Raw genomic sequence first — 22155 nt, 5'->3', positions numbered from 1 at the left:
GGTAGAAGGCTAGATATATTGTAAATGCTTAGCCTTTTTTTGGTATTCAAGAAATTCATAAGATGAAAGAAGTTAGAATTAATATAACTGGGTTGGTGGGGAAGAAGCAGGAAAAGTATTTTAAATTTGGTGGGATCCAATGTACTATTTCTCACTATCTTTACTCATCTCTCTATCTCTTTAGTCATATCTTCTCTATTTCTCTTCAACCAAGCACCATTAATTTTCACTTTATTTTTCATTTATTTCCATTTTACCAACTTGCTGGTATAGCTCCTTGCTTCCAGTGGCATTCTTTCTCTTTAACATTGGCTTTATTATATTTGGGTGTGCAATAGGGGTTGAGGATTGTTATGTATCTGTACCCTACAAACTGTCAATCTTTGATTATAGTTTAAATATCTAATTTCTTTTATTAAATCTGTTTGGAACTCTAGGTTGATATTGCAGCTGGTGGATGGCATTCTACTGCATTGACAGATGAAGGAGAGGTACTCTTTTTTTGTGTGTAAAATCTATTGGTTTTAAATTTTTAAAATATTTGAAGTCTACATTTAACTGTACATGTTTAAATTTTTTAGTTTTCTGTTTCTTCTGAAAATAGCTGTTATAGTAGAAAACCATTTATAAATTATTGTTTTTGAAAACAGCTTTTTCTTTCAAGTAAGCTGCTTGTTATACTTTTTTTCATTTTTTAATCATCTATGCAAGGTAGTCGAAATCTTACTCAAGATTGGAATGAGAAATATAAATCCTAAATTAAGAGATCCTAGCATGGATTGTAAGATCCTATAAATTTTATGAAATTTATATACATATAAAATTATTTATCTCTTTCAAAATTCATAATTGAACCTCATAATATATAAAAGACAATGTAATTAGGTGTAAACACCACATCTTATGAAAGGAGTAACTCTTTACAGGTTACAAAACCGTGAGAAAATAATAATCTATCTAAACCAAATAAACTTGTAAGTTAAATTTGTATTCAACTCCATTTCCATCTCCTTCACCATTCAAATCAATCAAGTGTAAATCATGACTATGTAAAGTTTCATTCTCCCCAACTTCGACAGGGACCAAGTTTTCATCCAAATCTAATGCTTCATTATGCTCATGCTCATCTTCCATAACCATTCTTCATCCATCAATATTAATTTGAATTGGTTTTCTTGTTTGTTTCTTCTTAGCTAATTTTGAATTAGTGAAAACAAAAACAACATGATTTGTTGTGCTTTGCTTTAGCCTATTTTTTCTCTGTGTGTGGACCTACAAAAATTCCAAGACAAATATGGCAAGCAAGGAGTGGACTAGTAGATTCCTAATTTTATTCTAGAGTTATATTTTAATATTAACTTACCATCTCAAAGGAACTCCAATTATGCTCACATTCAAAGGAGCTATATGTCAAGCTCAAGACATGAATGAAAAATTTTTGGAGTTCTGGATACTCATCACCATAAGACTCCCACCAATTTGATGGAGTCTTTAAATTAATTGACTTAGTACCCAAGGGACAACCAAATTTTTTTTGCTTATTTTTTGAAATCATCAATTTGAACGTCAATGAGAGTTTGTTCATCCTCATCCTCCACCATCTTACTTATACATTCCATTAAGGGACGACAATGCATTTGAGGGTTAAGAAAATAGCCTACAAAGGCCATAGAATTGCTTGTGCCACCTTTCATCAATGATGTTCCACAAAGGCAAATAACTAACCAAAATAGATTACATTGAGTTAGTTTTTTGTTTTGAATTTAAAAATCACCATCCTAACAAACAAATACATAGACAGTTAGCTAACCAAAATAAAATACCTTTTTTGACAACATTGAAAGCCTTTTGTATCTTCTCACTACAAGAAAATCATGAAATAGAAACCAATTTGAGAAACCAAAAATAATTCGATGCTATAGTAACTAAATTAGAGACCATTTTAGAATTTTTTTTTTGTTTCTAAATTAGTTTCTATTATTGTTAGATGGTTTCTAAATTGGTATCTAATTAACTACCAAGATTTTTGCTACCAAATTTAGAATCTAAATAATTGGTAGTTAAAACCTTGGTAGTTAATTAAATACCAATTTAGAAACTATTTAACAATAATAGAAACTAATTTAGAAACAAAACAAAAAATTAGTCTCTAAAATGGTCTCTAATTTAGTCACTATAACAACTAATTATTTTGGTTTCTAAATATTAGTTTCTATTTCATGATTTCCTTGTAGTGTCTCTTGATGGGAAAAACGCACGCGGAAACAACACACATAATCACGAATCAACTGCAGAAAAATAATCGACACAAGATTTAACGTGGTTCGGTCGCCAACTGCAACCTACATCCACCCGGGCAACTATTAGGCTTACATTATATCCTGTTGCACACCAATTACAAGTACAATGATCTCTTTAAATAGAGATAAATAGAGATAAATAGAGATAATAAAGAGACACAATGATTAAGCCCACTCACTAAAACATGGTGTATACTCAGCCCAACCCAATTGGTCCTGACTTCATACCCAACAATCTCCCACTTGAAGTCACGAAACAATGTTCACCTGCGCTTCAACTGTGTACAAGGTGTCTTGTCAGCCCAACCCAATTGGTCATGACTTCATACCCAACAATCTCCCACTTGAAGTCACGAAACAACAATGTTCACCTGCACTTCAAACTGTGTACATGTACTTCTGTAATCTCTCGGCGAAACTCAATGTTCCACCACTAGTTGCCACCAGCCTTCTTAATCATTTTGAAGACTTCGTTAAAACTCCCCTTAGTTTCAACACGTCAGTCACTGACCCGTTCTCTGTTCCTACCGACTCCCACTTATAGGAACTGCCGGATCTTGGAACAACCTGAGTTTCAACACGTCAGTCACTGACCCGTTCTCTGTTCCTACCGATTCCCACTTACAGGAACTGCCGGATCCTGGAACAACATGAGAACAAACACTCTTCATATTCAACAAGAATTTTTCTGGAGAAGTTTCAACCGCTGGAATACTGGTTCTCCAAACCCACTGTCGTCTAGGAACCTTAGCTGAAGCACAAGTACCTCTGACTGGTCTACCTGAACCTTTCCATGCTCGTTCATCCTGAATCTGACCTGTGGCTCTGGGTTTCTCTCTTGTAAAGACAACCCTCTTCTGCCCACGAGATTCTGTGAACCGGACTTTGTTTATCTTCTGAACTGGGATGGTCACTCCCTCAGACACGGTAATCCAACCATATACAACTAACCTCTCTTTCTTCCGCAGGCCATGACAAGATTTCCCTTGACGACCTTCCACTGCTGATTTCCGAACTTCACTTCATGTCCCAGTTCATCCAACTGCCTAACAAAAATCAAACTTTTCCTCAAGCTTGGAACAACTCTGACATCCTTCAAAGTCCAAAAACCAACTGGTGTCTTCAACACTATGTCACCCATGCCCGTAATATCAAAGAGTTATGTTGTCCGCTAGTCTTACCTTTCCAAAGTCTCCAATAACTAGATTCTGCAATGCTTCAGAATCCATGACCCAAGAATCCACACTGCTATCCACGCAACAGACTAACAAGTCCTCGTCCGCGAAGTCTTCTGCAATGTTGACTTATTTATCATTAGGGCATTGATTCCTGAAATGCCTCACCTCCTTGCAGTTCCAACATGTTACACTTGAGCAATCCTGAGTCTTTGACTGACTCCTTTTATTCTTGCTCCCACTATCTATGATATTTCTCTTACCTCTGATGACATATAACGATTCACTAGATAATTCCCCAGAACTCCTTCTTCGGACATCCTCGCCAAGAATGAGATCACGAATCTTCTCAAAAGTGAATCAATCAGATCCCGCTGAACTGGTAACTGCTGTAACCGTTCCGGACCAACTGTCATGCAAAGACAATAGCAGTAGTAAAGCTTGAACTTCATCATCAAACTTAATGCCCACTGACGTAAGTCTGGCTAAGATCATATTGATGTGCTCAGTAACTGAACTCGCAAATCCTCAATTTGCATTTTCCACCAACTGAAATTTGTACCATCGAATTTTCAATTCGGAACCTCCCGTCTTCTACTATCTCAAACAACTAGTCGAGATACTCGGTACAATTAATTTCAGATCTTGGCAATTTTTTTTTTTAAATCAAGAACACAAAAATTGCACCATCCAAAATCACTCACCAACAGACCTGGTCGCAGTCCCCACTGCCCTGACGCTCCGCACCACCACTGTCGCTGGTCATCGCTGTTGTGAAGCAGATATGGGAAACCCTAAGCCTTAGGACGCTGCTGCAACCCCTGCAAAACCCTAGCTTTGGGATGTTGTTGCCGCCTCTGCGAAACCCTAACTCTGGGACGCTACTGCAACCGCAATTTTCACATCTCGTCGATTAATTTCTGCTGATCGGATCTCTAGTGTGTAAACGAACCAAGGCTTTTGATACCACTTGATGGGAAAAACGCACACGGAAACAACACACATAATCACGAATCAACTGCAGAAAAATAAATGACACAAGATCTAACGTGGTTCGGTCGCCAACTGCAACCTACATCCACCCGGGCAACTATTAAGTTTACATTATATCCTGTTGCACACCAATTACAAGTACAATGATCTCTTTAAATAGAGATAAATAGAGATAATAAAGAGACACAATGATTAAGCCCACTCACTAAAACATGGTGTATACTCAGCCTAACCCAATTGGTCCTGACTTAATACCCAACATCTCTTTAGCTTGATTCATTGCTTCATAATTGAAACCCATGGCTGGCTTTTGATCCGAATTAACCAATCAAAGCTCTTCAATTAAAGGCATGCACCCTTCAAACAAGTTATGATATTCTTCAAAAAATGCTTTTCTAAAACCACATCTTCAACCATTTTACCATAATTTGTTTGAGCAAACTTCCTAAACTTCCATTCATGACTAGTAAACATGCTAAAGCTCCCTTATTTTCATGAAGGCACCCTAATGTCAAGTAAGATTTAACAAATCGAGTAATACTTGGTCTTACTAAATATCTTCCTTTTGTGAAATGTTGTAGTAGAGAAATTAGAGAAGATCTTGAATAGATAAAGGTATATCTTTTTTTACCTTTTGATATTGTCTCCTCATAAATTGGAATCTTCTTCTCATAATCATCCAACATTAAGTCAACACAATGTGACACAAGGTGTCCAAAATAGTCTTTTCCTCTTTGCCATCAACATTTGACCAACAACTTTGTATTTGCTGCATTATCAGTCACAACTTGAATGACGTTGTCTTCTCCCACCTCTTCAACAATGTTATTTATCATTTAAAAAACTTTCTCAGCTATTTTAGATATAGAAGATGCATTTATGGACTTTAGAAATACAGTTCCCTTTGTGCTCTTCACCAAGAAGTTTATGATTGTCCTTCTTTTCTTATCGGTCCAACCATCAATCATAATCGTACATTCTGTTTTCTTCCATCCATCCCTATGTACTTGTAAAGCAATTAATGTATTTGTAAATTCGTCCTTCAAATATTTGACTCTAATCTCATGATAAGATGGAGGTTTAAATCCAAGGATATGTCTTGAAGCCAAATCAAACATAGCAGTGAATTCTTCACTCTTTACCTCATTGAAAGGTATAGTGTTGTTATAGAAGAACCTGACAATTGCTTGACATGTTTCCCCTCTTAAACTTTTCTTAAACATGTTGTTGGTGTTTGATGGAGATCAAGCTCAAGAGGACATGGAGGCCAATCAACAAGATCAAGACGAGGTGGAGGCACAAATAGAAGACGCCCATGGAGGTCAAAGTCCACCTCAAAGGATTACAAGAAGCATGTTCAAAGCTTTGGGAGCTAGAGGACATTTATTTTCTCTTTTTGTAATTTCTTTAGTTGAAGGTGCTTAGAGGGAAACATTAGAAACCTCTTTTGTTTTAGCATCTTGTAGGCTTTAGTTAGGAGCTTTGGGGGGGTGTATTAGTAGATAGGTGTAGAAGTAGAATAGGAGGTGCCAAAGTGAAGGAAAGGGTCACACCTTCCTCATGCATAGAATAGGCGCCGGTTCTAGAATGATTTGGGAGGGAATTTTGAATTGTTTTAGCTTGCATTTTCAGCACCTTAGGCTATAAATAGAGGTGCTCTCTTTGTAAAATTCAGATTGGAATTAATCTAAGAAAACTCTACTCAAATTTTGAGTGAACTTTGGAGAGCTTTGAGCCTTCTTCTCTAGTCTTATCTTGATGGATCATTGGAGTCCTCAAGTGGCGGCATCACTCTCATCTAGGAGCATTCCACACTTCTAGTGGCGAGATCATCCAACATTCTTCCATCTTCATGAGCACTCTCTTCTCCTTCCTTTCTTCTCTTTCTATTGTTTTTGTTAGCTTGTGTTCTTGAGTTTTGGTTTGGTGTTCTTACTGTTTTTTATGAGTTTTGGTTCGGCAGTTTTATATTTCAGTCCATTCATCTTGTTCCTTTGCTTTTCTTACTCTTTTGTTCGGTTCAATTTGACTAAAATTGGTTCATCCAAATGAGTTTGGGATTTGGTACTAGTTTTTGGTGAGTTCTTGTCTTAGAACAATGATCCAACTCTAAGAAAAGTGCCTCTATAATGTCCAACTCAAGGTGATTCCTAAGAAGGTCAAGAACCTTTCTCTATATGGCTATTTGAATCACATCAGTGTTGGTAGCTTGTGTACTAACTCTATTCTTAAAAATATTTCTATAACTAGGGTTGTTGCTCGACTCACTATTTTTTCTTTTCTCACCATCTTTTTCCCTTTCCTCCTCCATATTAAGGCTTGATTTCTTATTTAATTTTTGTTGCGAACCAACAACAATTTTCCACATTTCCTTTTGCCTTCCCTATAGTTTAGGAGCTTCCTAGCTCTTTCCAATCCAAATAGTGGGAGGGACCTCTCATAACCATACGAGAAGCTAGAGGAAATTGCAATATCATATGCGAGGATTTGCAAATTGAGGATTTGCGAGTTCAGTTACTGAGCACATCAATATGATCTTAGCCAGACATACGTCAATGGGCATTAAGTTCGATGATGAAGTTCAAGCTTTACTACTGTTATCGTCTTTGCCTGATAGTTGGTCCGGAACGGTTACAACAGTTACCAGTTCAGCAGAATCTGATGGATTCACTTTTGAGAAGATTCGTGATCTCATTCTTGGCGAGGATTTGTGAAGAAGGAATTCTGGGGAATTATCTAGTGAATCGCTATATGTCATCAGAGGTAAGAAAAACATCAGAGATAATGGGAGCAAGAACAAAAGAAGAAGTCAGTCAAAGCCTCGGGATTGCTCAAGTGTAACATGTTGGAAATATAAAGAGGAGGAGCATTTCAGGAATCAATGCCCAAATGATAAACAAATCAACATTGTAGAAGAATTCGCGGACGAGGACCTCTTAGTTTGTTGTGCGGATAGTAGTGTGGATTCCTGGGTCATGGATTCTGGTGCTTCATTTCATTCTACCCACAATAGTGAAGCAGTATAGAATCTAGTTATTGGAGACTTTGGAAAGGTAAGACTAGCAAACAACAAAGTTTGATTTCTGTTAGGATGGGATGACTAGACACCATGTTTAGTGAGTGTGCTTAATCATTGTGTCCCCTTTATAATTTCTATTTAAAGAGATCATTGTACTTGTAATTGGTGTGCAACAGGAAACAAATGAAAACCTAATAGTTTTTCGTGTGGATGTAGCTTGCAGTTGACGACCAAACCACGTTAAATCTTGTGTCGTTTATTTTCTTGCATTGTTTCGTGATTATGTTTATTACTTTCGCGTGCATTTTTTCCATCAAAGAGCAGTAAAATACCCCAGAAGGTTCAACTTTTCGTTGAGGAAGATATTGTGCAGGTACCCTTTTTCTTTCTACACTGCGTCAATGTCATGTTTGGTAACCACAACAATCACTTTCTAGCCTTTATCTCACTTTGACATCATTCATGCTCCAAAATGAAGAACCAAAACATCTTAAACTATTTAAATTCTGAAGATGTAAATTTAGCTTTTTCCTCACAGGAACCTTTTCGACTTCATGTTGTTGCTTCATATCTTGTACTAATCGCCACAATCTAACGAAAGAATTTTGAAGGGTAATAATTTTTTGTGATATGAAGATAATTGATTTGTGGTCAGGTATCCTGTGGAGGTACTCACTCAGTGGCATTAACCCGTGATGGTCGCATGTTTTCTATAAGTATTTTCTATGCCATCTTTATTTCTCTTTTTTATACCAAATTTAATTGATTTGCTTGAACTGTTTGCAGTTTGGTAGAGGTGACCATGGACGTCTTGGATATGGTAGGAAAGTGACGACTGGTCAACCAATGGAGGTACCTATAAACCTTCCTCCTCCTCACAGTCTCACTGCCACTGAAGCTGAGGGACATTGGTTTGCTAAACTTGTTGCCTGTGGTGGCAAACATACCTTGGCAATAGTAGAATGGAAAACAGATCATCTTAATTGATTCATAAATCATAAAAATAAAGCAAAAACTGAAAAACTAGATCATCACCCTAATCACACTCATTTCAAATTCAGTTGTGGTGCTAAACTTTATCTGTTGTATTTAGCTTGATATAATCTTATTTTCTTTTGGTAAAAACTTAAATAGATATAACATTTTAAAACTTTATTATGTTATTTCTTAAAATCTTACCATAAGATAATTTTTTATTATTTAAAACATTGCCTTTGAATGTGTAAAGGGATAATATATCTCTTCTCTTTTTAGTCTTTTCTGTTGTAACCACCTATTGGTTATAACTCCTTGATATATACTTGTAAATGTGATCTGTTATATGAATAATTCACTACAAAAAATTATGTATAAATTGACAGTTTTAATGTGACGGTTATTAATAACTGCCACAAATTTCTGCTTAATACGACGTTTTAGTAACCGCCAGAATCATCGTGCAGATTGTGTCATTTTAAAGTGTCACAAATCTCCTTTGAAATATACACTCTCCAGCGTTTTTCTTTCCTTTGTACCTTTTCTCTTTCTCAATTTATTTTTTGGAAACCTCATCAATTTTACTCTTAGGAATCCTCTTCACTCACAAACCCTAATCTTCTTTCTCTCCAAAAACCTCAAACCTTCACTCTTCATTCACGGCACCCTCAAACTCTTCACTCTTCTCTGTAAACCCTTCCCTTCACTCTTCACTCTTTTCGTGAAACCCTTCACTCTCATCGCAAACACTCTCGCTCACTTTCACAGTCACTATTCTCGCCAAAGCCTCTCTCATGCCCTCTCACTCTCACGCAAACACTCGGTCTCCGCAAACCCTCTCACCGCAAAACCTAACACTCCTTCACAGAAAACCATTGTCGCCGTTTGTTCTGTCCGCCATCGCCGCCGGCTTGAAGGACGCCCTCCGCGCAACGATTTCAAAAGTTCATCATCGCAACAATTACGATTTCGATGATTCTTGGTTTGGTTTCTAAATTGGATTCCCAATTCGTTTATAATTTGATTGTTGTGCACTCTTCCTCCTGTATTGAAATGGTTTGTGGGACATTTGATATTCTCGTATCATTCATTTTTGTGCCAATGATGAAGTCAATAGGCTTGAGGTAGTTAGAGAGGGCGATGATGTTTTTAGTTAACGGAGTTGCAGATCTAACAATTATACTAAATATTTTCAGAACAGTAGGTACAAAATGAAGTCTCAAAGGGTGTATTGACTCGTGAGCAGGGGAGGGAGTCCTCTTTGTGAGCTTGATCTATGGTCTTATCAATTTTAGAGGTTGTGCGATTACGAACGGAGATGGGAAGCAACCTCATGTGGAGACAAATTCTTCAGCAAGAGACAAAGAGCACCTGAAGCTCCTCTTCGACAACCCTAGGTTTGAGCCCATTTTCCACAATAGCTTAAAGATTAAATGAAATCTTAGATTAAAATTATGATTGTAACATGTTTGACAGAATGTCCATCGATACAATTGTGGAGGTTGGTTGCATCACGTCAATACTCTTGAGAATTTCTCATACGACGAGAAAAAATTGAACAAATAGAAGTGGGACACATGGTTGATTAAAGGTGCAAATCCATTTTACCCACCTGTCCATATTTCTATTATTAAGCAGATAACTAGTGATGTTCGATGGTCTTGTTTATTTCTTTGGACGTATATTTATTTGTTGCTTGTATTTCTAACTTGTTGCAGGTCACTCAACTTTATCCTTTTGTCCTTAAGTCTAGCATATTAAGAAGGCTTATTATGTCAAGGTAATAAATAATGAAATGAATGTCCTTCACTTTTTCTGATTTGTACAACCAAAAACATATATTCGAAATGTTCTTGTACTGTTACCTAATCTGATGGAATGTTGAATTTGATTATACTATGTGTTTGTGTTATGGAATCGACTAGGTGGTTATATAAACATGGCTTTGGTTTTTTTGTTGTTTAATTTTGAATAAACCATCAATTTGTATTTGAAGTATCACCCCTCATCTAAATGGTCCTTAAAATAATGAAATTATATAAGTTATCTCCATAGAGTATTGAATATCCATCAATATTTGATATATTTTACAGAAATTGAGGAACTGGTTTGAAGATTTTTTCAACACATTAGGGACTATGTAGCATGATTTGTAATACTTTAGTGGCTACATGTATGCTTTCATTAGTTTAAGGACAATTTAGCAGAGAGGGTGATGCTTCATGGACTGAATTGATGGTTTAATTTTAATTTTTTTTATCCATTCTAAGACTAGTGCTATACAACAATTTCATATAACTAGACTGCCTTGGTTAATTTGGCATTTTCTATTTTGAATTGTGTCTGAAAGTTGGATTTGAATAAGCCCAAAGGTTGAAGTTGTTTATTGATCTTGTTCTGCCTTGGTAGCTGTTAATTTCAAATGTGCTCTCCAGAAAACTCTTAATTGGTGACACAAAAAATATAGGGTGAATTTTGGGAGAGAGTAGAAGAAATGATGGCTCTCTTCTAGTTACTTTTACATTAAATTTTTAGAAAACTTCATTCATGCTTGTGTTTTACCTTTTTATATTGTTTTCTAACTAAATCTTAAACTTGACAATTCCTCCTTTTTTTCAATTTAATAGATGTTAATCTCTCTCTCTTCCCTTTTCAGGCAAGAATTATTCACCCTGATAAAAATCCTGGGGATCCTAAGGCTGTAGAAAATTTTCAAGTAAGCAATAAGAAGCTCTGTTTTATGTTTTGTCGGATTCTCAAAACGAAGATATATTTAATAGAGACCATTATTAACAAAGTTATGCCATCCTTCTTAGTTCTTACTTTTAGACGTTTTACAGTATAAAATATAGAAGTATTTATACATTTTGAATTTCTCCCTCTATTCAGTTTGGTTTATTTTCTCAATATACTTTTCTAAGTCTGGTATCTTTGTATATTTACTAGAAACTTGGTGAGGCTTACCAGGTTTTAAGTGACCCCGTGAAGCGTGAAGCATATGATAAAAATAGAAAGGAGGGATTACCACAGTAAGTTTATATTATCTTCCATTACTCACCATTAATTAGCTAATAATTGCTTGCAATTAATTAATGCTCCATCAAATAGTGAAGTGTTGTTTTTGCAATTCAAAGATAACTTGTGAAGGTTTTTATCAAAAAGAAGTTTTTGGTATAATTGTCTGTATTCATTGAATTTTCCTTTTCTTGTTACTATATCCAGTTGTTGTCAAATTTAAATCGGAACCGAACATATGTAACTGAATATACTCTACGTGCATGTTGTTGAATCTTTTTATATATTAATGTGATTCAAGTCTAGACAATGATTTAGAGTTACTGTAAAATGAAGTAAAAGAAACAAGTGAAAAGATAGAGATACAATAGGCACTTAAAGGGGCTTGCTTCCTCACTGTTGAAAACCACATAAATCTTTTTGTGCCCCTTTTACCTCCCCTCCTTCTCTCATGTACTCAGCTTATCAGAATTTCACTCTCCAATATTCACAAACCTACCTTTTGTGTCCTCTGATATATCATTCCCGCATGATTGAGCATAGAAAGGTGCCTAACATGGTGTTTGTTATGTTATTAATAGTATTTGCCATTGTTGACAACCTCATAGGTTATTTTTCTTTTTGTTGCAAGTTAGAAAGCAAGTCTAACCAAACTTAGTGAAACTCATTGAAGATATTTTGTAGTATTTGCTCAAATGTACAAGAAAGGTTTTGAAAAAATATTCTCAATTAATCGAGTGTTGTTTATAGAAAATCTATAACTTGATCAAGTGTGCTAGTTATGTGAGTATTTTCCACTATATGTTGAGGTATCAAAATTATAGTGGAGACCTATTATCTTTTTATTTGAAGGATGAGAGAATGAACTTCTCTGTTTTGTATTGCACTAGAATGACAATTATTTAAGAGTACAATATCTCTATCTCACGATTTTAAGACTAAAATGTGATACCATAAAATCTCGATCGATTCTATATTATCTAAAAGGAAAGACAAACAATTCTAGCTAATTTGCAATAATACCAAACAGTAAAATAAAGTCCTAAAATTAGTTTATAACGTAACTCCCAAAATTAGTATTAATCTATATCAACCAATTAAGGCTTGTTTATTTATGAGGAATCCACTAAAATAATTATTTTAGATGTTTCAAGATGAATCTAATGTAACAAAATGTTTTCATGGATTCAGAAACCTGCTAAATACACTGATATTTTTTCAGAGATTCCATGATGGACCCTACAGCTGTATTTGGAATGATTTTCGGAAGTGAAGTTTTTGAAGAATATATTGGACAACTTGCACTGGCTTCTTTAACATCTATAGAGATTGATGAAGACATATAGGATCCTGAAGTTCAGAGGCAAAAAAATTCAAGAAAAGATGAAGGTATTTTTTTTCTCAAATCTTTATGATGAAGGTATTTGTACTGTTTCTTTGTTGTAACCATAGGCATGTAAAAAGAAAAGGGAGCAGAAGCTTTTAGCAATTCTGAAAGACCGGCTTCAACTGTCTGTTGTTGGTCAAGAAGAAGAATTCACTGCATGGGCAAAGTCAGAAGCTCGTAGGCTCTCTAAAGCTGGTAAATTCCTCTGTTTATGGTGTAATTTTAGTAATGTATTATTCAAAAGTTTCAATAATTGAAACATTTTCATTTTCAAGAGTGTTAATTTATTGTTTATGCCACGTGCATTCTACACTTCTCTTTCAATTGGGACCTATCTTTAACACTATTTGAGGTTGTAATATACAAGGGACTGAAATAAATTATAATGATTTATGGATGTAATATAAGTTTTCAGTTTTATTTCACAGAAATTTGTTTTAGAGGTGCAAATATTAAGTTTTTCTTTTCAGTTTTGAAATATAATTGGCATTCTTGAAATAAATTAAAACATATATTCATTTTGCAGTAGTTTAGAATCTTCAAGAATGCTTCAACATCCTATAGAAATTACATTATTTTTTTAGTGAAAGGAGATGTCCAAATAATGTCTAATTTGTAAGGCTATTATGCTAGCAAATCAGGTCTACTGTTGTCCTAGATTTCTATTGTTGAATTATTAGGATTCTTACTATGCTACAATGTTATTAAGTTGTGCCAAGCTTGTACTAGTTGTTGTGCCGCATTTCTTCTTGAGCTTAAGTACAATTTCAGGTATTTGAATGATGAATCTATCCCATGATTGTGAAATTTTATTCTAATACTGTTTTCATTTATTTTTTAAAAATTGTCAATTAACTGTGAACATATTTTAACTTATTTCAGGTACCGGATATTGGAAGTAGTGCTTAATTGATGATGATGTATTGATCATGATGATATACTGGACTGCCTTGTACTTTTGAACAATTATGTGTTGTTATTTTAAACTTTATTAAGGATGCATGAATTTTTTATGTGTTTTCATTTTCAATTATATATAAACTTTTGAACATTATTATGTGTGCTTTAATTTTCAATGAAATGAATGAGTGATTAGAACTTTATACATTATTTTATTTTATTATGAAAAAGTGGTTGTTAAATTTTATAATTGTATAAAACAGATTATAAAAAAGATTATAAAATAGTGGTGGTTAAATTTGGGTTTATGTGTTTTAATTTTCAATTCCATACAAATTTTGAACATTATTATGCGTGCTTTAATTTTTAATGAAATGAATGGATGATTATAACTTTATACATTATTTTATTATATTATGAAAAAGTGGTGGTTAAATTTTATAATTCTATAAAACAGATTATAAAAAAGTGGTGGTTAAATTTAATAATTGTATAAAATAGATTATAAAAGAAATTACAAAAAAGTGGTGGTTAAATTTTATTTATTCAGAATTAGAATTACGTCAGTTAAAACCGCCACTACTTATGTTTATTATGGTGTCAGAGTCTTCTTCAATGAATGTAAATTACGACGGTTATAACTGACAGTACTTACATACAAAAACCGCCACTACTTACACTATTTTTAAAGTGGCGGGTGTTGCGGCGGGTAGTATAAAACCGCCACATAAAACTTTGTGGCGGCCAGTTCTATGGCGGTTTGGGAAACCGCCACAAGCGTATATTGCGGCGGTTATAAACGCCAGTTTATACGAAAATAACCGCCACAATATACACTTTTTTTTGTAGTGATTGATATACTTTTTCCTTTTCTCAAACTCTCACTCTACTTTTATTCTTTTACCCTTCTCTTCACATGGTATACAAAGTTATTCTTACTCATGTCTTCCCCTTCTTCTTCTTCTTCGGCTACCAATCTTGAAATTTTTTCTAGTGTTTCTTCCTTCACACCTCATACTTTCTCTACTCCAATTTCGTTGAAATTGGATGATGATAACTTTTTTCTTTGGAAGCAAACAAGTCACTACCATTGTACATGGTTTCAATCTTTCACGATTCTTGGAGGAGTCTTCATCACCTCCAGAATTTAGCACTGTTGAAAATCCAGAATCGCCCACTCTTAACCCTGTTTTTCTTCAGCATCAACAACAAGATCACCTTCTCGTTGTCTGGCTTCTCGCATCCATGACAACGCCAATCTTGACGAAAATGGTGGCACAATGTATCAAATCTGGAATAAAATGCATACGTATCATGGAACTCAGTCTCGAGCCAAAATCAAGAAACTCAAGGTACAGTTACGCAATCCTAAGAAAGATCATTCCATTTCCACCTATCTTCTTAATCAAAAGAAAATCGTGGATACCTTTGTCGCTGTCGGTGCCCCAATCTCGATCGATGATCAAATTGAAGCTATTCTGGACTGCTTACCTGGCGAATATGACGGTTTCATTACTTCTGTCTCCTCTCGCATCGATCCATACACAGTTGAAGACATTGAGGCTCTTCTGCTTGCTCAAGAGGAACATTTTGACAAACATCGATTGTTGGATTCTGGTATTGTTCAAGCACATATTTCAACAGCTTCTTGGCAACCGTCAAACCCCACATACACCAAACCATGGATGAATCAAAATCATAGAGGTGGTTGTCGTGGTGGACAACCCTCAAATCTTTTCTCTGGAGCGTCAAATAGAATTTCTGGAGCGTCAATAAGAAACCATAATTTCAAGATCTAGTGCCAAATTTGTGGAAAGATGGGTCACACAGCTCTCTGTTATTGGCAAATGTATGACACCGATTCAAATAGCTCTATCAATGCTAATGCTACTGAAATTTTTGCTTCAGCGAATGAATCTGCTGAACCATCTATTTTGGGAGCACCATCTACGGTCACCGATCCTCGTTGGTATCCTGACAGCGGTGCTACACATCACTCACAAGTGACTTCAATGCTTTTACCACTAAATCCAATTATAATGGCATCGAGGATGTAAAGTTAGGTAATGGTTCAGGTACTCCCATTACTCACATTGGCTCTGCCACTTACATTACTCCTTACCATAACACTGACTTCTTCATGTTCCAAACATCACCAAAAATCTTATAAGTGTTTCTAAGTTTTCTAAAGACAATAATGTCTTTTTTAAATTCTATTATGGTTACTGCCTTGTCAAACAGCAGGATACAAAGCGGATCATTCTACAAGGAAAACTTAAAGATGGTCTTTATGTGTTTCCTCCGTTTACTCACAAACTCAAACCTTCTGTATGCAATATTAGTGTTAATTTTGTGTGTTCTAAGTTTCAACTATGGCATAATCGCCTTGGTCATGCTTCCTATAACATTGTGACCTGAGTAATGAAATTGTGCAAAGTACCATGTATTAAACACTCTGTTTTGTGAAAACTGTACTATTGCTAAACATCACCAATTACCTTTTCATGATTTTGAAACTGTTTATACTTGTCCTCTTGAACTTGTTTTTGCTGATATATGGGGTCCTTCTCCATACTATTCATCTAATGGATCTCGGTACTACTTAGCCTTTCTTGATGCTTATTTGCACTTTACATGGCTTTATCTCATATCATCTAAATCTCAAGTTTTTTCAGATTTCCATCGTTTTAAAAGTTTTGCTGAAAAACAAACTGGATGCATATTAAAAAGCTTACAAACGGATAATGCTAAGGAATTTATTACTCTTACACCTTACTTGCATAATAATGGGATACAACATAGGCTAACTTGTCCTCACACATGAGCAAAATGGCTCAATTGAAAGAAAACATAGACATGTTGTTGAGACAGGTTTAGCCTTATTATCAATTGCCTCTTTTTTTATAAGTTTTGGGGAAAAGCTTTTCTTACTGCAACTACTATTATTAATCACTTACCATCTTCTGTGCTTAACAACCGTACCCCTTATGAAGTTCTTTTTAACAAGAAACCCACTTATGAATTATTTAAAGCTTTTGGTTGTGCTTGTTATCCTTTGCTTAGACCGTATAATCATCATAAGTTTGAATATCATGCTTCTATATGTCTGTTTTTGGGATATGATTCTAAACATAAAGGGTACCTTTGTTTGTTGCCTTCTGGTAAGACCATTATCTCACGACATGTCATTTTTAATGAAACTGTTTTTCCTTTTTCTCTAACCAATAATCCTTTCTCTATTGGTTCTAATTTGTCACCTTCTACTCATTCTAATGTGCCCCTCACTGTTATTACTTCACCCACCTCTTTACCATCTGCTCCTAATAATAATTATGCTCCTATTAATAATTATGTTACTCCTACTTGCACCATTGCACCTATATCTTGTGAATCTATGGAGTCTCTTTCTTCTCCACCTGCTTCAACTTCTATCGTCAACAATCATCCCATGGTGACTCGTTCCAAAGCTGGTGTGTTCAAACCCAAAATATATCAGGTTAGTACATCTTCTGCTGAACTTCTTGGTTATAAACACGCTTTATCTGATTCAAACTGGTTTAAAGCAATGCAATCAGAATATAATGCGCTTATAACTAATAACACTTGGACTCTAATGCATCTTCTTCTTGGTGTGAGTGTCGTTGGGAGCAAGTGGATTTTCTAACACAAGTTGCACGCTGATGGGACTTTTCATCGCAACAAAGCACGTCTTGTAGCAAAAGGCTTTACTCAGGTTCTTGGTCTGGATTATAGTGACACATTCAGTCCTGTTGTTCGACTTACAACAATTCGAATTGTTCTTGCTTTAGCTGTTTCCCACAATTGGTCACTACATCAAATAGATATTGACAATGCTTTTTTGCATGGAGACTTACAAGAAGATGTATACATGGCTCAACCACCTAGTTTTGTTTCATCTGCACATCCTCAACATGTATTCAAACTAAACAAAGCTATATATGGTCTAAAACAAGCTCCTCGGTCTTGGTTTCAGAAGCTTTATCATACTCTTACACAGATGGGTTTTCAATCTTCTAAAAGTGATTCTTCTTTGTTCATCAAGTTTTGGGATGGTAATGTCTTACTCATTCTTGTCTATGTTGATGACATTCTTATTACTGGTAACTCATCTAATGTAATTCAAAAGTTTATTTCTGCCCTACAAACTATTTTTCCTTTAAAAGATCTTGGCATATTGCATTATTTTCTTGGTGTTCATGTCTCATCACTACCAGATGGTAGTTTATTCTTGTCTCAGGAAAAATATGCAACTGATCTTCTGCTGCAAACTGATATGCTTCATGCCAAATCCCAGCCCACACCAATGATTTCTTCTTTGCGGTTAACTAAAGATGGTAGCACAGCTGTTCCAGATCCCACTGTTTACAGATCTACTGTTGGAGCACTTCAATATTTCACTATCACACGTCCTGAACTTGCTTTTTCAGTGAACAAAGTCTGTCAGTTCATGCATGCTCCTCAAGAACACCACTGGAAAGCTGTGAAACGGATTCTAAGATATGTTGTTGGCACTACTGCGCACAGTCTCCATCTTCATCCCAGTTCTACATCATTTATAATGGGTTTCAATGATGCTAATTGGGAAATTGATTTGGATGATAGACACTCCACAACTGGCTACTGTGTCTACTTGGGAAAGAATCTTATCTCATGGTCTTCTAAAAAACAAAAGGTCATCTCTCGGAGCACTACAGAAGCTGAGTACCAAAGTGTCGTTGTTGTTCTCGCCAAGCTGTTATGGATTCAATCTCTTCTAACAGAACTCCGACAAGTTTTCTCTCCACTTACAACATACTTTTTCCTTTTCTCAAACTCTCACTCTGCTTTTAGTCTTTTACCCTTTACCTTCCTCTCTCTTCACCGAATGCAAGAGACAAGAAGTTTTACTCTAATAGAACTTTTAAATAGATCAACTGACTTAAATTTGTTGGTTTCCCAAAATCTAGCCTTTAATTAAACTAATCAACGTGTTATTCTTAAATAATGTAATAAAATTTAATATAACATTGAATCTTTTTATGGAAACTCAGCACGTATGGGACTGTTTTTTCTATCATTCGATATTTCTTAGAATATAAAAATTATCGTACTTTCATTTTAGAATGAGTGATATGGAAAAATTATTGATTATAGAATTTTGTAGGTATTTTTATATTGTTCAGATTTTATAATTTAGAACAATTTTTTTTTAAAAACAATTACATTTTGGGTTATGAATTTTGGACCTAATCCAAAAATATATTATGGATTTTGTAAAAAAAAATATGCTAGTAGAATTTCAAATGTATTTTCGAGGAGATATATACAGAAAAGATATATATTTTTAAATCATAAAATTTAGACTGTATTTTTTAAAACTAAATCATCTTTTACAATCTATTAAATTCACAGGTAATCATTATTTTAACAGGTATCTAGAAGCTTCCACTACAAGAAATTGCTTATTTAGCTGGAAAAAAAAACGAAGGTCTTAGGTCGACACTAAATGGTGTCAAATAAGCTTTCGCTATTCACAAAATTCAAATAAAATGTGAGAAAGCGTGGGTGGAACAGCCACTATTAAAAGTATAAAAATAATAAAAATTTAAATGTTTGAAGGTTTAGCCCACGTTAAACATTTTAAATTAAATTTAAACAAAGAATTCAATTCTGAAGGTGAAGCCCATGCAAACAAATAATTTTTATTTATTTGAAAATTCTTAATTGTTAAGGTTTTGAATATTTTGAGAAAATTTTAAACCGTTTTTCAGAGGAGTGCATTTCATTCGGGAGAAGTCTCGAATAGCCTTCAGCTTCAGCTTGAGCACTGTCGTTCATAAGCAGCGTGCCAAGGAGAAGTCTCGAATAGCCTTTAGCTTCAGCTTGAGCACTGTCGTTCATAAGCAGCGTGCCACCGTGATGGAGTAGTCGTGCCACTGTGATGGAGTAGCCGTGCCACCGTGAGAACCCAAACGTTGTCTTCGCGGTTTTGCCCTAGGTTTTCATCTCGATTCCTTTCTTTCTGTGTTATGTGTAATTTTATTTTTGATTCCTACTCTCAGTTTTGCCCTAACATTGTGTTTTGATTTTCAGTGATTCTCTGTGATTCTTGCCCTAACACCTTAAATTTTGCGTGCATCTCTCATGGTGAAGGTAAACTTAATATGCCAGAATCATAAAATCCACCAGTAAGGGTCCCTTATTTTTATTACTGGATTCACTGGTCTTGTCCCCTATTTTTATTACTGGATTCACTGGTTTTTATTAGTTTTGTATTTTTGACACTGTTCGAATATTATTGATTCACTGGCCTTAGTCTCTGTTGTTTTGTTTTTTTGGATCGTTCGACATTTTTTGGACACAGTTGGTGGCATGTAGTTCAACGACACCATATTTATGTCAACACGCCTTTGCTTTGAAAGTCTTTCTGTTCCTGATTGAACTCCTTCATGCCATTGATTGATGACTTCATATCTTGTGAAATATTCTTCCTGATTGAACTTCTTCATGCCATTGATTGATGACTTTGTATCTTGTCTTAGCCTTGAGATTTCCTTTTGAACTTCCCATTTCTTAAAGCAACGACCACTGACTAGAATAGGATACAAGAGTGAACATTACACGTCAACAGTTGTGTTTGAAAAGGCATTTGTTATCTGATGGCTTAGGCTCACCATCCATCAACTTAGGCAGAAAAGTATATAACACAATGTCAATATTAGTAACACATGTTAATTAGAGATTAAATTGATGAATGCCCAATACTTTAAGAACTACTTATCTAATTTTATCAAGACCATTTAGGAAACAACATAATATTTCAACACCATATTGGTGATTTATTGAAAAAACATTATAGGTTTCTCCAAAATAAGCCTAAGGTAATGAAGGCTACATTTAACAAGTTTACTTATGTAGGCAATAACTAACCACACAAGGGTCATTTTCTTCATTTCTTTTTACCTTTTCTTAAAGTTTGATCTAGCCTAAACATTTTCATTTAGGCATTCAATGCATCCAGATGAATATGATAGTGGTAACAATGTGTATAATTTTATTTTTGTATCTCTGGGAACTTCCCATTTCTTTGAACCTTTTTTTAGCAAGAATGATAGGAAGACAAGGGTTGAAGAAGTTAGGGATGTGGTACTATGTTGTGTCCAAAACTTGATCATTGTATTAGGTAACATATTGCACCGAGTCTCTAATTTTTTTAATTCATACAGAGGAGATGAGAAAGAAAGGCAGAGGTAGAGAAGCCGAATTCTACAAACTAGAATTTCATCTAACCAAAATTGAGATAGCTCGTTCCAGTTAACTTTTTAAGGCACCTGCATTAGAGTAAAGAAGTCAAATGACTTTTAGAAGCCTTTAATCTAGAGAGAGCAATATCCTCACACAGTGTAAAAAAAACTGCTCATTGACCATGCCATCTAGATATGTATCGAACCCATTGATTCCTGCATTGTTCACCTGCACATGAATTTCAAAATTGTTTAGTGATTGTTCATCTAAGGAAAAAATATAGGTTATTGCTATGGTGAAGCCATTCAGTTTTTTCAACATCACCAATATAAGTCGTGGAAAGTTTTTAATATTGAGTCTAATCAAACTCAGAATCAGGTTGGTGTTAGACAGATCAAGTTGTTTTCACAGATCAGACTGTTTTCACTGATACAAACTCATTGATTTTGTAGATCAATAAAAAATATTGTAAGTTTGTAGAATTGTGAAACACCTTTCTTAATATAAATATGTAGTTCATTCTTAATATAAATATGTAGTTCAGTCATAGGAAGACTAATTAGGAAAAAGGATGGAGAATTGGAACATTAAGAAGATACATAAGAATAGTTAAAAAGGAAAAAATTCATTAAAAACATTGTTCATCTTTATTGTTCTGTATCATAATCACATAAAAATGGTGTTTGTGAGTCATATTATTCAATTGAACCAACCAAGTGGGACACAATGCAAGATTCCATGCATTGTCATTAAAAGTTTATCAAACTCCCTTTACACACAAAAAGGAGAATGTAGTAAAAAAGTAAAAGCATAGCTCAAAATTGAAAGGAGAATGATCAAATGATCTTGTTTTGTGCTTCTTTATTGCAGGATGGACGCCGAGTACATGTGATTGAAAGGGATTTGAGTGAATCTGCCACGATCTTCAGGGTAAGCAACCTGAAAATATGAGAGAGTTTAATTTTCATAATGTAACTGTAAAAATTGTTAGACCATCAATTAAATAGAAACAAACACGCAATTATCCTGCATTTTCTGCTTAATAACCATCAAACACGGAATATATTCATGGAAAGTGAAAACCAAAATCAAGCATAAATGCAAATGTGTGTGTGAACAATATACTGCATATACCATACATAATTG

At 34.8% G+C, this 22155-nt stretch overlaps 1 long non-coding RNA gene across 4 annotated transcripts; it reads left to right on the top strand.

The window, feature by feature from the left end:
- The first annotated feature begins 8824 nt into the window (after positions 1 to 8824).
- LOC137837199 (uncharacterized) lies at positions 8825 to 13915 on the top strand. Of its 4 annotated transcripts, none has more exons than XR_011085390.1 (8): positions 8825 to 9859; positions 9939 to 10053; positions 10181 to 10242; positions 11119 to 11178; positions 11409 to 11491; positions 12700 to 12866; positions 12942 to 13059; positions 13747 to 13915. It is a non-coding gene; the product is annotated as an uncharacterized lncRNA (long non-coding RNA). The 4 variants fall into 4 exon arrangements; XR_011085389.1 differs by having other exon boundaries at positions 8827 to 9444; positions 9664 to 9859; positions 12700 to 13059; XR_011085388.1 differs by having other exon boundaries at positions 8827 to 9444; positions 9659 to 9859; positions 12700 to 13059.
- The last annotated feature ends 8240 nt before the right edge of the window (positions 13916 to 22155 follow it).

The sequence above is a fragment of the Phaseolus vulgaris genome, chromosome 4, assembly GCF_000499845.2.
Source record: "Phaseolus vulgaris cultivar G19833 chromosome 4, P. vulgaris v2.0, whole genome shotgun sequence".
In the NCBI taxonomy this organism is placed as follows: Eukaryota; Viridiplantae; Streptophyta; class Magnoliopsida; order Fabales; family Fabaceae; genus Phaseolus; species Phaseolus vulgaris.
Note: the sequence above shows the minus strand (reverse complement) of the source record. Positions and strands in the feature narration are given on the sequence as shown.